Below are 17,145 nucleotides of genomic sequence, written 5' to 3'. Positions count from 1 at the left end.
TTCTAACTAACACACAAGAACACCTCTCTAAAGTAAAGAACCTAGTGTCCCACACATATACAAAATAACAGAACTTACTGATCACAAATTGCAGTATCCCTCATGAGCAATCTGACCTCCTCCGCAGGTATTGAGAGAGTGAACTGCCTAGCAGCCTTTTAACAGCACCTCATCAGGTGCATCTCTTTATTAATAGCAACTTGCTAGCTATTTGAAAAAACAGAAATTGGCCTTATGAATGGAGCCCACCCGTCTCCACCTTTCATACCCCAGGGACCCTTATACTGGGTCTTCCTACACACTCCTTGGGAAGCTTTTTCCCCAAACATAAACAATCTTCCTGGGATTTGTAAAACACAAATGACAGATATTCAGGATTTACAGTGTATATACCTGCCATTTACTATTTTACAGTGCTTCTGTCAAAATATGTATATATAATTTATCCAAATACAGCACAATAAAATCACATTTCCGTTGTGGCACACAGAAGAAACAAAAATCGAAAACTGGGCTGGACATAGTGGGTAAACACCACTAGTCATAAATAGTTAAAAAATGACTTTTCATATAAGTGACATTGGGGGACTGAAAAGATGAGCAAGGTGAAACAACCAAACATTTCTCCATCACCCCATCAAAATAAAAAAATACTTAATTTCTGTATTTCGGTTTAATTAGACGGCTAAGCAAGGTTTTGAAAATCTCCTAATCTTTTTGCATATTATTTAGAAGCCCTTTGAGCCACGGTATTCAGCAGATAATCACATGCAAAAAATAAGTGGAATTACATTAGTTAAATGTATTCCATATACAAAACCCACTATGCAAATAGAATGTTCAAGGTAATTAAGCCAAAGCTCATCCTCTTACGTAGCTCTAGGGAAGAAGAAAATAAAATAGAAAAAAACTGTAGTTACTTGAAAAATTAACAAGAGACAATTGAAGACTGGCAGAGATATATCCTATAGGTTAATTAAATACACGAATGCCAAGTAATATGCCAATATTATTCACATCATATATAATAAATGAAGCACACTTGGATTATGTAAAAAGTAAAACATTCTCAATGCGATTTTAGGTCCTGCGATCTGCAGTAGACAATAGTCAAGGTGGCCACACACATGTCTAGCCAACCACATGCACAAGCTCTCAGGTCAGGTCACTGGGTGCGGTTTATACCATCAGATGACTGAAGTTGGTCAGACCCTTTTCAAGTACATTAGTAAATGTACTCAGAATACAACTGCTATTGCAACGTGTGTGCAGTCAGATTCCTTATTGAGCATTCATCATCATCTATTTATTTATAGAGCGCCACTAATTCTGCAGTGCTGTACAGAGAACTTGCTCACATCAGTCCCTGCCCCATTAGAGCTTACAGTCTAAATCCCCTAACAGACATATACACACAGACTGAGAGAGACTAAGGGCGATTTATTAGCAGCCAATTAACCTAATAGTATGTTTTTGGAGTGTGGGAGGAAACCGTAGCACCAGGAGGAAACCCACGCAAACACGGGGAGAACATACAACCTCCACACAGATAAGGCCATGGTCAGGAATCTAACTCATCACCCCAGTGCTGTGAGGCAGAAGAGCTAACCAACCACTATGGCATTGCTGTTGTTTTAGGGCTGTACACACTGCAACATCAGACAAGTTGCTCAATATCAGATAAGACATAGTATTTTAAAGAGTGTAGCCAGCATTAGGTTTGGAGCTGCAGACAGTATGGCATTGGGACTGCAATTCTTAATTAGAGGTTTTACCTAGTCACTAGGGCTAAGCAAACATAGCCTCTTTTAGCCGCAGCCACTCATCCTTACTGCACTATAATTGGGTGGAAAGTCATACTGAAAATGCATTCCATAATCACTGCGATTATTCAAGGCTGCACAGGGGAGTACATCACAAATATGTCTGGAAACGCTTGGAATTTCGGTCGCAATAAAGTTAATTTAGTTTTCTACATCAGTGTTTTTCCTCCTTACATTGACCTTTATTACCAGGTCCCAAAAATACAGTTACCAGAGTCCAGGTTTTGTCTGGAGAGTTGTGCAAAGTCTACTTTAGTTTGGAGTGACCGCTAGCCACAGTAGACTCTACAGTACTTTTGCTAAAGCTATGGTGGGCCACTCACATGCAGCCCTCCCACCTAGAGTAATTTAATATAATATAATAATTTTATAAAATAAAATAAAGATAGCATACGGTTTTGACTGTGTAAATACTCTCTGCTGGTATTCTGAAATCCTCATGTGATCTCACGCTTCACTGTAAAGGTAAAATATAATCTGCTTGGAGGTCCAAGGGCCAACTGTAAGGCCACTGGATAATATCATGTTCCCACTGTGCTAAAGTATTGTGACTATCTTGTTCACACATCTGCAGACTATTCCTGCTGACTGAGGGATCACATTGTACCTGTACTTGTGTTATGTTTTATATCACAGAGAAGCTGGTACATCAGACACCATCTTCAGACCCAATCCAAACAACTTTTCAGTTTTCCTCCTAAAAAACTCCTTTGTTAAGCTCCAATTATGTATTAAATTAATTATGAGATTAAGGGAACATCAGGAATATTTTTATTTAATGAATCATTTTAGTGTTCATGAAGCTTTTTATTATATTGAACAAAGAATGCCTAGAAAAGCGCTTTTCTGCAGACTTTCAACTGGAAGGTGCACAGTGTGTCCCGTTATAAGTATAAAACGACAGGTTCTCTGGGTACTCGGAGGTGGAGGATAACTCACACGCCGGTTTTCAGACACTGGGCAAGTACAGCCCTGTGGAGCTGCTCCGTGGCCCACACTGCATTAATTTTTACCTTGGGAGGCTGGCGATTGGGCATATATCGGGCGGGCATCGCACGCCCTCATTATGGCAATGTGCTTAGCAAAGAAAGAGCTCGATACATCCAACTTTCTTCGCGGCCACAATCTTGACCTGCAAATCTAAGTTCCCCTAAAAAACTTTGTGCAATTTCACAAAATTACTTTTATGCTACAGTGTTGGACATTTGTGGTTTGCAATTGCCCCTAGTTGTTGTTGTTTACATTAACGTCATAAGTAACCGAAATGTTATTTATTCCTTTCTGCCCATCCTGGTTTCCTTCCTTTGTTTTCCTTGTGTGAAAACGTCCTGAGTTGATCTTTAATTGCCATTTCATTTGCATCTTCATATGTAATTGTCCATGCGTCGGTTCCAATTGGCATTCCACACAACTGGGAAAGAACCAAATAGAAATAATCCCTTATAGAACTGGAAGTGGTCATTCATATTTTTCTTTCTAATATAGATTTGTTTTTGTTTGTTTTCGTGTTTGTCTTTTAATTACAAAAGTGCCTATGCACCTAATTTTATGCCTGCAAAAATTATACAATCCTACATTTCATTGTGACCCTGTTTAATGCATGAAAAATATCCTATTAGTGTTTGAAGCTGAAATAATTTTTTCCATAATCCTGTAAAGGATTGTGAATAGTGAACAGTTTGTATAATATAAATCTTAATCACCGTTTCATAAAATCAGTCACACTAACACTTTTATGGTACCCCAAGGGGTAAATGCAGAATAATTGTTAAATGTGTCTACGAATGTGATGCATTTTTCATGTGCATTTTAGTTGTTAAGTGGTTGTTTTAAAACTGGGTTTCCTTTTCTAATTAGCTGTGAAAAGCATCATCATCAATTTATATAATGCCACTAATTCCACAGCGTTGTACAGAGAACACACTCACATCAGTCCCTGCCCCAGTGGAGCTTACAATCTGAATTCCCTAACATATACACAGCCTAAAATCAATTTGACAGCAGCCAATTAACCTACCAGTATGTTTTTGGAGTGTGGGAGGAAACCCACACAAACATGGGGAGATCATATAAACTCCATATAGCAAAAGCCATGGTTGGGAATTGAACTCATGACCCCAGTGCTGTGAGGCAGGGCTAATGAGCGCTTTAAAAAATGTTATCATGCAAATAAACTGGGGGTGCAAGGAAAGCACAGGTAAAATAATGCAGGTATAGGTATAATTTATATTGAATATTGATGGTTGTTGTTCACATGGGTAGCAATGAAAAATAGAACATTTAAATAGATGCTAGAAAATAATGAGCACTACATAGTCATGTGTAACAGGATATTGATTCTTACACCTACTATTAATTTTCTGTATATTAGGTCATTGAGATTTGTAATCATGTTTATGCTTGAAGCTGTAGGTTGAGTGCTTTCATACAGCTTACAGAAATCAGAAGTGACTTTCAATATCCATAAGAATTTACAGTAGAGATGCATTATTCCTTATAATACACACATTTTCTAAACTCGCTGATAATAAGCAATGATGTCAGTACTCATTGTTTATACAAATATAATTTTCAGGAGTTTATACATATATTAACATCACATGTGTATTATATTCATTCTTTTCTTTAAAGGGGAAGTGGAATCGGGCACCACAGTGAAGATATGAAATCAAAAAAGTTAAAATATTTTTAATTTATAGAATTATAACGAAGGAAAGGGGTAAACATTTTTTTTTAAAAAATAGGGTTTTTTTGTGAGTCTTACCTTAGCTATTTTCACAGACAATTCATCCCATATGCGCCTTATTTATTCTGAATGTTCTAAATTTACAAGGATACCAAATGTTTTTACTTTAGTGTCTGTTTGATGTATATTTTCGGCCATAATAAAATGTATATGTAAAGCATGATTTTAAAACTTTTAATAAATTAACTATTTTTTAATACTTTATTATTGAATAGCTATTAATGGTAAACATGTATTAACAAATACTCTGATAGCAGGACTGCTATAGTAGAGGTTATCTGGGTTTTACTAGTCCCAGATCTAAATTGGCTACTTGGGAAAGTAAGGGATTGAGTGTAGGCTACACATCAATGGCCTCCTAAGTGTGGAATAAGCTCCAATGTAAACCCTATGTTAGTGGCAATCCATGCAAAGTAATTCAGCTTAAAGGGCGCTACAGACTTAGGGGTAAATTTATCAAGCAGCGGGTTTGAAAAAGTGGAGATGTTGACTATAGTAACCAATCAGATTCTAGCTGTCATTTTGTAGACTGTACTAAATAAATGACAGCTAGAATCTGATTGGTTGCTATAGGCAACATCTTCACTTTTTTAAACCTGCACTTTAGTAAATATTCCCCTTAGATTCTACATTCTAGTGCTTTCTCTTCCTGATTACTGTTCAAGATTAATAACTTCAGTGAACAGTGAGGAATCCGGGGAGTGATTGGGTATCTTTCCGGATATCAAATTGTTTCCTTACAGATCTAAATTGGCTACATGGAAAGAAAGGGATTGAGTGCTGGGAATAGAGTACATGCTAAAGCTGTTTTTATCTTTATTAGACACCAGTTACAGCTGTAGTCTGAGCTTTTGCATTCTCACCCTTCTCATTGCTGTGCTCAATTTACAACAACAAACCTTTTCATGCATCTAGCAGATCCTTTTAAATAAACAATTTGGGGGCATTGCTGTTATAAACAATATGGAGCCATTGGTAGTATAGTCAATTTTGGGGCGTCAATTTTATAATAAGTTTTAAGTCAATGTTTGAATAATCAGTTTTGTGGCAGTTCTGGTATAAGGGATTTGGAGGTAATGCTTGTATAAAGAACTTGGGAGCAATGCTGGTATAATAATTTGGGGGGGGGCAACACTAATATAATCAATATGGATTCAATGGTTTCTCCAGAACCACAATAGGAAGGAGTATCAGTTAAAATAAATGGTGAAAGACAGTCATGGTTGCCAGTAGCTGACTGCCTCCAGAATTCTACAATGACTTGTTCATCTTTTATGCCTCCACATCCCACTGTCTCTCTTTATTCTGACCGTACCACGCCACCAGTAGCTGTCCATGTGGGCACAGGAATGTCAGTTGCCAATTGCTGCTTTAGTATTGGTGGCTGATATAACTTCTGTCTAACAATGGCCACACGCACCTTTAGTGACACCAGCTACATTTGTTTTCTTACTGTCTTATCTATCAAGTATTCTCCACACCTCTTAGATTGTAAGCTAAATCGGGCAGGTATGTTGTTTATTGATATTATTATGCACTAAGGGCTTCATTTAGAGTCGGACGCAATGTGCGTCTAAGACTTACATGAAAGAGCAGGAGTGGGAGTGTGCCGCAGCTTGGTAGGGTATTACGAGTGGCATGCAACCCCAGTTGCGTCCCACTCATAATACCCTACCAAGCTGCGACCAGTTCCCACAGCTAGCTAACTACTTGTGCCACCTAACTCCTGCCGCACTTTTCTAGTCTTGTTTGACCTGTGTTCCGCCTGCGTCTTGATCCGACTAGGGTAGTTTTGCGGGTAGACACTCATAGTATCTGAATTATTCACGGTCACTCCTACATAACTCCACCTTTTCCCTCCTGAGACGCAAGTTGTCGCAGTGTACACTGCGTCTGAAAAGCAGACGGAACTGCAGGGAACTGTTGCTTACTGCACATGCCTCATCAGTGGAGATGTGCAGGATGCGCCTGAAATGGACTTTGCGTCCGGCTCTAAATGAGGCCCTAAATGTATAGTGATGTGTAATATGTTGGTGCTTTGCAAAAGGATAACAATAATGTTGGTATAATAAATGTAGAGTACATAAGTATAATGATTATGAGTTCAATGCTGATATAGTCACTTTGAAGGTAATGCTGGTATAGTGGCTTTACGGCATACTTACATAGGCTTTGGCCAGGACTGCAATGAACCAATTCTCCTTTCCTGGACTTGTATCTCCTTATGTATCACCATTTCAGGAAACAGTTGATTTTATAATAATTGAGTGTTTCTGCTCAATATCTGGTGGACCACCAAACAGAGAGCATCTCTGAATTATGTCAAAGCCTGTTCTATCTGCGCTCAAAATCCTATGAGCAGTGACTTTTAACCTGTAAAATCTTGGATCTACATAGATTTTATTAGATGACATGAAGTCTACCATATGTCATGTAGTAGAAGAAAGGACTCATTTTATTCCATTGCCTAAACCATTCTGCTTTTGTGCTGGCCTAACTTTTTGCACAAAACATCTTCCTTCTTTGCTATACCTGAAGAAAATTATTTAGACCAAGACATCCAGTTTAGTTATTGAGTCTTGAAAGCCTTATCCCACGTGGGCATTGATTGACTTTCTCCTCTTCTTTCCATCATTGACGGATGTGCTTATTAGTTTATATACTCATTTCATAGTTTATTTACTAGGTTGATATACCCGGCTCACAGTTTAGAAACACTTCATGGTTCATCTTAATCTTGCAGGGATCTCATACCTGTTTGTCCAGTTTTCCTGGTACAACTAACATGAGAAGTAATAAAATAAACCAGGGAATCTATTAATATACATGCAGTTTGCATATATACTCTGCCTTTCCTTTGCCTACAGCTAATACCCAAAAGAAATAGGTCAAACAGTGTATTAAGAAACAGATGTGTAGTATAACACAGGATCAATTCAGGGCCACGCAATTTCATTTTCACAGAGTTTAGCACTAGAAAGATTCAGACAGGTCGAATCAATTATATTGATACAAAAAACACCTTCTGATTTGAGAAGTGAGTTTCACTGCGTATAACTAGATGTCCATTCAGTTTCAGATAAACCAATTTTACATCGGTAGTCACAAACTAAGGACCATTTAGTAATATTGTGTTTATGTACAACACTGGCATTGAACCAAAGCAACCAATCAGTAATCAGTTTGTATCATATTACACAATCATAGCAAGAGTCTGATTGGTTGCTATGGTTTAGTGCAAATGTTGCACCTAAATGTTATGTTAGTAACATAACATAACTACGACTAACAATGACAAGAGAATTCTGTCTGAGTGGGATTTGAATACATTGCCATGACTAAAGTAACACATTGAATGATTAAAGGTAGATCTATATATATATATAGATATATATATATATATATATATATATATATAGATATATATATAGATAGATATATCTATATATATATATATATATATATATATATATATATATATATATATATATATATAGATAGATATATAGATATATATATATATATATATATATATATATATATAAATATATATATATATATTTATGTATACATACATATATGTATCTATGTGTGTATATATATATCTATATATATATATATATATATAGATATATATATATATATATACATATAGATATATATATATTTATATATATATATATATATATATAGATAGATATATGTATATATGTATATATATATATATATATATGTATATATATATAGATAGTTAGATATATATATATATATATATATATATATATATATATATATATATATATATATAGGAAGACCGTTGTGAATACACTCAGACACCACCAATTAATAAAGAGATTAAAATAATCAGTAAAATATAAATTATGAGCTGACTTTCTAGAACAGCCAGAAATAGCTTATTACCTTTACCACATTTATGTAGCATATATAATTTGTCTGTTACAAACAGGTACATGTGCTGAGTAGGCAAGGAAGTGGGTAAGGTTTGTGTGCTGAATTGCAGAATTTCATGCATCTTTTATTTTCTAGTTCCGTCTCCCCTCTTCTAGGCCTGGGGAACACTGGTGCTCATTGGCACTACGGTCATGTCACATGAGACTTAATGTGCAGCTTTGGGATAGTACATACATTCCCTCATCTCATGTATGTGTATTTCCTCTTTTCTGTCTAATTAATCCAGACTACTACATTATTCTTACATTATGAGGGACATTTATGAGAACTAGTGCTAATGAGAAAGGTGATGTTGCTCATAGCCATAAGAGGACAGTATTGTTCACTGCACTAAACAACTGACATTAGAAAGAAATAAAACATGTGCTTGTAAATGTATTCTGCTGTTCTAATTTTAAAATAATATACAGCTCTTTTTTATTTAACGCTGCATTAAATGTAAATTACAGTATTTCAAATGATCCATTCTTTGTAAATGTATTTTGGTGTAATAAAAAATAAATGGTAGAAGTGTGGGAATGATACGTGTGTCTATAAGAAATTATGTCTATTTTTAATAAATTACTACTTAGAGATGATACTATATATATATAATGTGTTATGATCTGCATATAATCACTTTGTCTTTGATCATATTCTTTACTGCAGTGTTTCTGATTACTCATGGCCACTTTGTGTATCTCCGAGGTGGTCAGGTGATCTACGTCATTGGAAGTGTGTCCTCTCTCTAACCTGATTGGGGATCTCTCTGATAAAAGTCCTCACCTGTCCAACTGTCTGTTGATGGCAATAGCATTTCCCATGCTAGCTTCTCGGTTCTGTAACCTGCTTGCTTCCTGTGCATTCTGGCTTTGGATATCAATGCTTCTGGTTCTGATTATTAGCTTTGGATATCAATTTTGATATCGATATTGATTGATTTCTGACTCCGTACACCAACCAAGTAATCAGAGTCAGAAATTGTCAATATCCAAAGCCACTAGTTAAGACGTCTCCTCTGCAGCATGCAACTGGCTTACTGTGTCATTCATCATCCGTGCCAAGTGTCTCCTGCCATACTGCAAAATTCACCACCTGTGCCATTATTATTTGTGCCAGTGACTTTCCCTGGTTTACTATCCTATCAGTATCTTACAGCTCGGTCATCATTTTGCCAGATTATATCATATTGCCCTGCCTGCTTTCATACCTGCTAAATGCCTGTCCTGCATTTGTGATATCTTCATTGATTGTCATAATGTACCAATGAAGCAATCCAAGGTAATGAAACATATTATAAACAAATGTAAAAAACAAAATAGCAAGTGGTGGTGAGTATAGCTCTTCAACAGTGAAGGTATGGAGGCACTGGATAAACAAAGATATAGGAGTTCTAGCTATTATTTTGTAGAATGTACTAAATAAATTTAGAATTAGAATCTGATTGGTTGCTATAGGCAACATCTCCACTTTTTCAAACCCGCAGTTTAGTAAATATACCCCATAGTCTGACTCAAATGAGGAACGATGCGCTGATGCAGACTGTGGTCTTACCCTAATACTGTACTTTCCCTACTCAGTTCCATTGTGTTTCAGCTGGATTCCGAAGCTGTTGATATGATGCAGTTGCATACTAGTCTCTGAACTACAGGTGCCTCTATGGTTCAAATCCAGTTTTACTATTTACCTTGTATAAATGTTTTCTCAAACGTGTTTCATCCGGAAATGGACTTTGCCAAGTATGGCTCATTGTAGTGGAAGCTAGCACTTTATGCAGAGTCCTCTTTATTTGAAAATAACAGTCTTTTATTGATTAAAACATACTATATTTTATTATTATTATTATTATTATTATTATTTGTTAATATCCCCAAATTCAGATATTCTTTAATGGGATCGTTAGTTAATAAAATATATTAATAGTCCCCACCGATAGAAGATGCTTCTATCCATAAACACCCTGTCCCTTATCTGTGGGTTTAATGGTAATGTCCCTATTTTCCTACAGTTCTTTCAGGGCCTTCTTTTTATTAATGTTCAGATTTAATAAGATTTTTTGGTTTCTCTGGCAGTTCTTCCTAATTCTTTTACACTAACTTTTGAAATACCTGAACGTGTGGTCCCTTAACAAAACTTGGATAAAATATTGATTGTGGCCTGAAATTAGTGTGTATATATTTCTTTGGGTTATTCACCATGGACAGTTTCTGTATTTGTAAATCCCTATTTATAAATATGTATGCCATAATGTCACTTTTCCTACTGCTTTCAGCGTATATGTTCCACACCCTGAGAAGTGGATCTCACTGACAGTCCTGCCATTGCAAGGGCAAATGTATAATGTATTTGTTTTATGCAGAAGAGTTGATACAATCTCGTGTTAGGAGTTGGATGGCGATGGATGGGGCAAATTTCAATATTTATTTACATTTTTGCAATTGTTTCATTTATTTAAATGTTTAGATGTTTGTCTAATGAGTGGAGATTCTTTTGAGGCAAAGAAGTCTCTGTAGGGTTGCAGGTCTAACCTACATACTAAAACACTCGTGGGCAACATAAAATGCCCTGTGATTGCTCCAAGCTATCAGAATTGTAGGAAAGGAGTAAAGAGGCTAAAGGGTCTATTTATGAACATCCAGGTTTTTATCTCAGTAAATACTCCCAAAAGATTTTTGGAAGATTACCACATTTTAAAATAACATGTCCATTTATTATTAGAGGATTGCAACAGATATTGGAGATATCTTCTCCAGGCCCAGCATCTTCCATCTTCGGATCCCTCCTCATCCGACTTTGTGCCTTTCTACGTATCTCTGGCCGTGAAAACTGCATGTTACCCCCTTGAGGATGCATGTTACCCCCTTGAGGATGCATGTTACCCCCTTGAGGATGCATGTTACCCCCTTGAGGATGCATTTTACCCCCTCGAGGGTGCATTGTGCCCACCAGTGCACTAAAAGATATAAAATGTATTGTTTCATATTCATATTTGTTATTCATATTCACTACTTTCCAGTAGCCTTGAGATTTAGTGGCAAGACCCATTACTGGACAGATTACTCAGCTGAATTACATGTTAAGCAGCAAAATTAATCAATGAATCTGTTATCAGGATGCTGTTGTATTACTTGTCAGCTCCATGAATGAGGTGTAGTAGCAGTATGAGCAGGGCTGCGAGAGGGGGGGGGTAGCCGTACTAACTACCCAGGCCAGGGCATGCCAGGGGGCCCGGCCCGGGCTCTGACTACTGGCTATTATTTTGTTTTTTTGTTTGTTTTTTGTTAAACTTTTTTTTTTCTTTAGTTTTTCTTTTCTTTTCTGCGGGGTGAGGGTTTGGAGGTGGCTACGCCCCCTTCGTTGGTGGGGGAGCAGGATCAGGGCCAGATTAAGGGAAGGGAGGCCCCCGGGCTAAGGGTACTGTGAGGGCCCCCGCCATGAGGCCCCCCCAGACATGCCCCCCCCCTGTGAACTCACTTCCTTCTGTTGTTCCACACCCCTGTAGCACTAACGCTGCACGCAGTAGCGCGCCTCATAAGTCCTACAGTGACAGCAGGCAGCTAATAGCATAACATTTGCTGTTAGCTGCCTGCCATTTTCCTTCAACAGATGACAGTCGGAGCCGGGGGCGAGGACGCCCCTGACCTGATGAATGCCGGTGGGCCCCCCAGCTGCCCGAGGCCCCTGGGCTGTAGCCCCTTTAGCCCTATTGTTAATCCGACTCTGAGCAGGATACTGGAAAAAAGATACATATAAAAAAAATACTCACACGATCGCGGTGCGGCGTCCCTCCTTTTTCCTCTCTGCTCCATTTGCACTGAATGTCAGTCGTAACGTCATCAAGTGACGCCCGACATTCAACGAGGAGCGGCGCAGAGAGGAGCAAGAAGTTACAAGACAGAAGAGAGAAGAGATGAAATGAAAGAAGCCAATACAAAGGTAAGTAAAGGAATGGAGGCAAGGGCAGGAAAACAAAGGCACTGAGTGAAGGAGAGGGGGGGGGCAGAAAGGCACAGTGATGAAAGAGGACGGCAGGAGGGCATAGTGATAACGGAGAGGGGGGGAGCAGCATGTGACAGTGATGAAGGACAGGAGGGGGCAGGATGGCACAGTGATAAAGGAGAGGGAGGAGCAGCATGGCACAGTGATGAAGGAGAGAGAGCAGGATAGCATAGTGTGATGAAGGGGGAGCAGCATGGCACAGTGATGGAGGGGGGGGCAGAAAGGCACAGTGATGAAAGGGGGCCAGGTGAAGGGGGGAAAAGCAGCATGGAGGGCACAGTGTGATCATAAGGGGCCACATTGTGGTGATGATAAAGGGGCACAGAAATGTGTGTGATGTCATAAGGGACTTGTCATAATGTGTGTGTGTGTGTGTGTGATGGCACAAGGGGCTTGTGGCAATGTAGTGTGAGGTAGGTGATGGCTAATTTTGTTTGTAGGGTGATGGTGGGGCAATTTAATAGTTTTTTCCAAATAGGGCCTCCAACATTCCAGGATCCAGAGAAGCCGAAACTAAAGAAACCAGCAGCCACAGGTGGTGAAAGTGACAAGAACAGGTTTGAGAGAGCAGGACAGTCTGTGAAATGTTGTGATTCTAGTGGGACAATCCCAATTTTTGGTGTGTGTTCTGCCCAATGTAAAGCGCCAATACTGTGAAATATTTATGCACATACTGCATTCTTTATATACTACACTATGGTGTTAGATGTCCTGAAAATCAGGAGTGCTGGGACATATGTGCCAATGGTGTACACAACAATGCAGGTTTTGTTTTCTGTAGGAGGGTGACCTAGTGCTTTTCACCAGCTAGCCACGCCCCAATAATGCATAGCCACGCCCCAGCTGTATGAACACACCCACTACCACTTTTTTCCAATGCTCAACTATAAGGGGGGCCCCAGGGCCATCTTAACAACATTATGGGCCCCCGGGCAAAGCAGTGCACCGGGGCCCCTAGATATAGATATAGATATATAGATGTATACAGATACAGATATAGATATAGATATATAGAAATAGAGATAGATAGATGTACTTGCTCAGTGACCCTTGAAGGTTTTTTTTGCAGGTTTTTTTTCTTTTGCAGGATTATTTATTCTCATTAAGAGCCGTGCCTATGGGGCCCCCTTGCCCGTGGGGCCCCCGGGCAGCTGCCCATCGTGCCCAATGGAAAAGATGGCCCTGGGGGGCCCCATGAAGTTGTTGTACCGGGGCCCTGAATTCCTTTTGGCAGCCCTGGGTATGAGACATCCTTAGTGGTTTATAGTATGTTTCTGTAATAAACATTATCTGTATTATTTCCAACATAGAAAAAGTCATAAAGATGGAAGGTTTGTTCTTACATTTGTAAAATCCTGTAAGAAGGCAATGTCTGCTTATTTTACTTTTCTAAATACATTATGAAGTAGTACTCATTTTGTACATCAGTACCAGGTGGGTTTTTTAAAAAAAAAAAAAAAAAAAAAGCTTGTTAGTGAATTTGTTAGAGGCATTTTGGAAGTGTTTCCAGATCATATCACTTCAAATAAACTCCTGAAGCAGACACACCACCTTGGTTACATAACAATAGTTTGTTCTCAAAAGACGGACGCCTTTTTTTTTTTTAAAAAAATCATGCTCGCCACAAAAAACATATATATATATATATATATATATATATATATATATATATATTTACAATATACAGTCTTTTTTTCTTACATGGAATATTTCAATCCCTATCTTCCATGTGTGACATGTGCTCTCCTTGAAACCTCAATGTGCTTTGTCTGGTGAACAGCAGCTAAATTTGCAGTCACATTGTGAAACATTAAATGCAGAACCATGATTGTTGTCCTAAAAATAGCAAAGTTCCCTTTCATTCTTTCTGCCCCTTTTCTTGGGGCTCCCCCTGCAAGTCATTTAGCTTCCAGGAGACCTTTTCAGATTTTGCGATCTTTTAGACACCAGAAAGAACGCAGAAATATTATTTTTTTTTACATAAATGCACTTATTACTCTCTCGTGATTAGTTATATAGGAATTTAGTAACACATACACACAAAAATAGAAACAACTGTGTAATAAAAGAAAAAAAAGATAAAAAGCAGGATTTGCAGACCAGATTGTGGTAGCCTGGGCAGCTCTCGTTTATCCCCCATAACGTTAACAGCTGCTGGAAACTATATTCTTTGCTAATAAAAAAAAAAAAGTCATGCAGACAATTCACAAAATAGTAATAATACTGAAGAGTGTATCTGTATCCTGCGGGAATATAAAGATATCGGAGGAATTAATCCAGGGAGAATCGGTCAGTGATATATATATAGGAGCCAGCTTCTTTTGTGTGAGTTTCTGTTCTCCTTGATCTGGAAGGATTTCAGTGTTGCATTTGCGGCCAAAAAGTGTGACGACAGCATAAGGAAGTCAATATATTGAAGCTCTTACCTTAAGGTAATAGCTATCCATGGGAGCAGACGGCCGTCTCTGTGGCGCAATCGGTTAGCGCGTTCGGCTGTTAACCGAAAGGTTGGTGGTTCAAGCCCACCCAGGGACGCTTTGTATTTTCTTTATTTTATTAAGTTACTAATACAGAACATTTCCAAAAGCAACGATTTTCCCGTTTTAAAATTATTTCTAAAAGTCTGGTTTGTTAGTTCATACTGATGTTTTTGATTTAGAACAGCTCTTCCATCTCTACAAAATACGTTCTACTGCACTATTCAAATAATGCATAGCAACCTACTTTTAAGTATTTTATGATAGATTATAGATAATTAGGATCCAAGTAATATGCGTGGAAAGTTACAAATACTTGCTGGATTAAATCAATATATATGTTGGTCAGAGTTAATGCTATTTTGATAATCCTACTAGTTTGGATTCCTTATATAGTAAATTTGAAGTGATAATTTGAACAATGCCCCAGGTTAGAGCATTAATTAAACCCAATATTAAAAACAACTTAGATTATTGACAAACTGAGGGACTGATTTACTAGTTGTAATGTTTTATGTAATAACCCAGTTTTGAAGATCTGCTTCGAACTTCCGATTTACAAATGGTCTACTTTGAAAAATGTTCTCCTAACCTGCGGCGCTGAATGTGTACACAGATTTCACAAATTATTGTCAAATTTGCATGTTTAGAATATTGCCAGGTCTGTTTCTAAACATGTCACCTACAAGGGTCAATATGTAAAATAACAAAAAGATTTTTTTAGTTTAAAAGTGATGCTTCAATACTTTGCATTTCAGATTCTGATTCATATTCAGCCTTTCTGAGTATAGAATTGTTAAGTTGATTTATTGAAAACAATGATAATGCATATATTTATACAAACTAGCAAAATTAAACAAAGCAAAGTTTGGCATAATTAGTGGTTGAGACAATGCAATATTGTCAAAATTACATATGGGATGATAGATAGATAGATAGATAGTCGGACAGTTTCGATAGATAGATGGATAGATAGATATATATATGCAATATAATTGGTGCTATATAAATATGCAACAATAATAATACCACTACATGTGTGCATATTCACTTAAAAAGACATATATATATATATATATATATATATTGTTTTTATTAAAGCTTTTTATGGTAAAGGGAAGGGGTACAGAAAGATAAATGGGGGAAGGGAAGGGGTGCATAGTGGTGAGCAAACAAAACAGCACACCAGAGAACATAACTTAACATCATAAAATATATACTGTATATATTAACATTTTGTAAACCAGTAACAGTAAATTGTAAACTAGTGATTAGCGACATTATCAATGTCGCCAATCACAATATCATTAAGCCTGTCATGCCGGCAGGTTAAGTGTCGACATTTCCAGTGCTGGAATTACGTAGCCCATCCAAAATCATATACTTAGAATTTTTTTCAAGTGCCCCACAATATACCATTTACCATTTGTATAATTCCAATATGTGATTTATACAAATTGATAACTTCACAAGGTTGTGGTGCATCATAGGCTAGTCCAAACCAAAATATCCAAAGGTGGGGGTCATCTCTCCAGGGGATGTGTTCAGACTTTCCCGCCAAGAATCCAGTCTCAACTAGTCTATTAGCATTTTATTGTCAGCATCACTTTAAAGGTTTATTCCCTAACATCAATAACTAGAGTATGCAATGTGCGATCTCTTCGCCGAATGAACCGGACAGCTGCTGATGAATAAGGGATTAAAATGATACCAGACATGACACCTTTCCTTTAACCTGAACCATATGTTTTACTAACATGGGTATAACTTATAATATTACACATAAATACTACTATATTTCGACATAACTAACTATGTGTTGCAACTACAATTAATGTGTACTAATTACAAATGTGTGTTTGTGCGAATGTATATAAAAAGTGTAAAACTGTTATTGCCACGTTTTGCGGCTGGATACGCCCTTCCACGCCGTAGCATGCTCTACGCATATTTTCAGACAAAGACAACCAAGTTTGCTAGATATTAATTGAAATTACTTTATCCAATTTGCTGACTTCGACACCTCTGAAATTTGGCTTGGGGGCGGCACTGGACTGCTGGACCAGGTCTTCTTAAAGGTACTTGGGTTAGAGAATTATCTCCTACTTGGTGGTTACAGACTGGGTGGTGATGTCGGGCACCTGCTCAG

The 17,145-nt window shown here is 37.6% G+C and overlaps 1 non-coding gene across 1 annotated transcript; it reads left to right on the top strand.

The window, feature by feature from the left end:
* The first annotated feature begins 14,980 nt into the window (after positions 1 to 14,980).
* On the top strand, positions 14,981 to 15,054 carry TRNAN-GUU (transfer RNA asparagine (anticodon GUU)). The gene has a single exon. It is a non-coding gene; the product is annotated as a tRNA-Asn (tRNA).
* Positions 15,055 to 17,145: the final 2,091 nt, after the last annotated feature.

The sequence above is a fragment of the Mixophyes fleayi genome, chromosome 5, assembly GCF_038048845.1.
Source record: "Mixophyes fleayi isolate aMixFle1 chromosome 5, aMixFle1.hap1, whole genome shotgun sequence".
NCBI classification, from domain to species: Eukaryota; Metazoa; Chordata; class Amphibia; order Anura; family Limnodynastidae; genus Mixophyes; species Mixophyes fleayi.
This window is presented reverse-complemented; position numbering and strand designations above follow the sequence as displayed.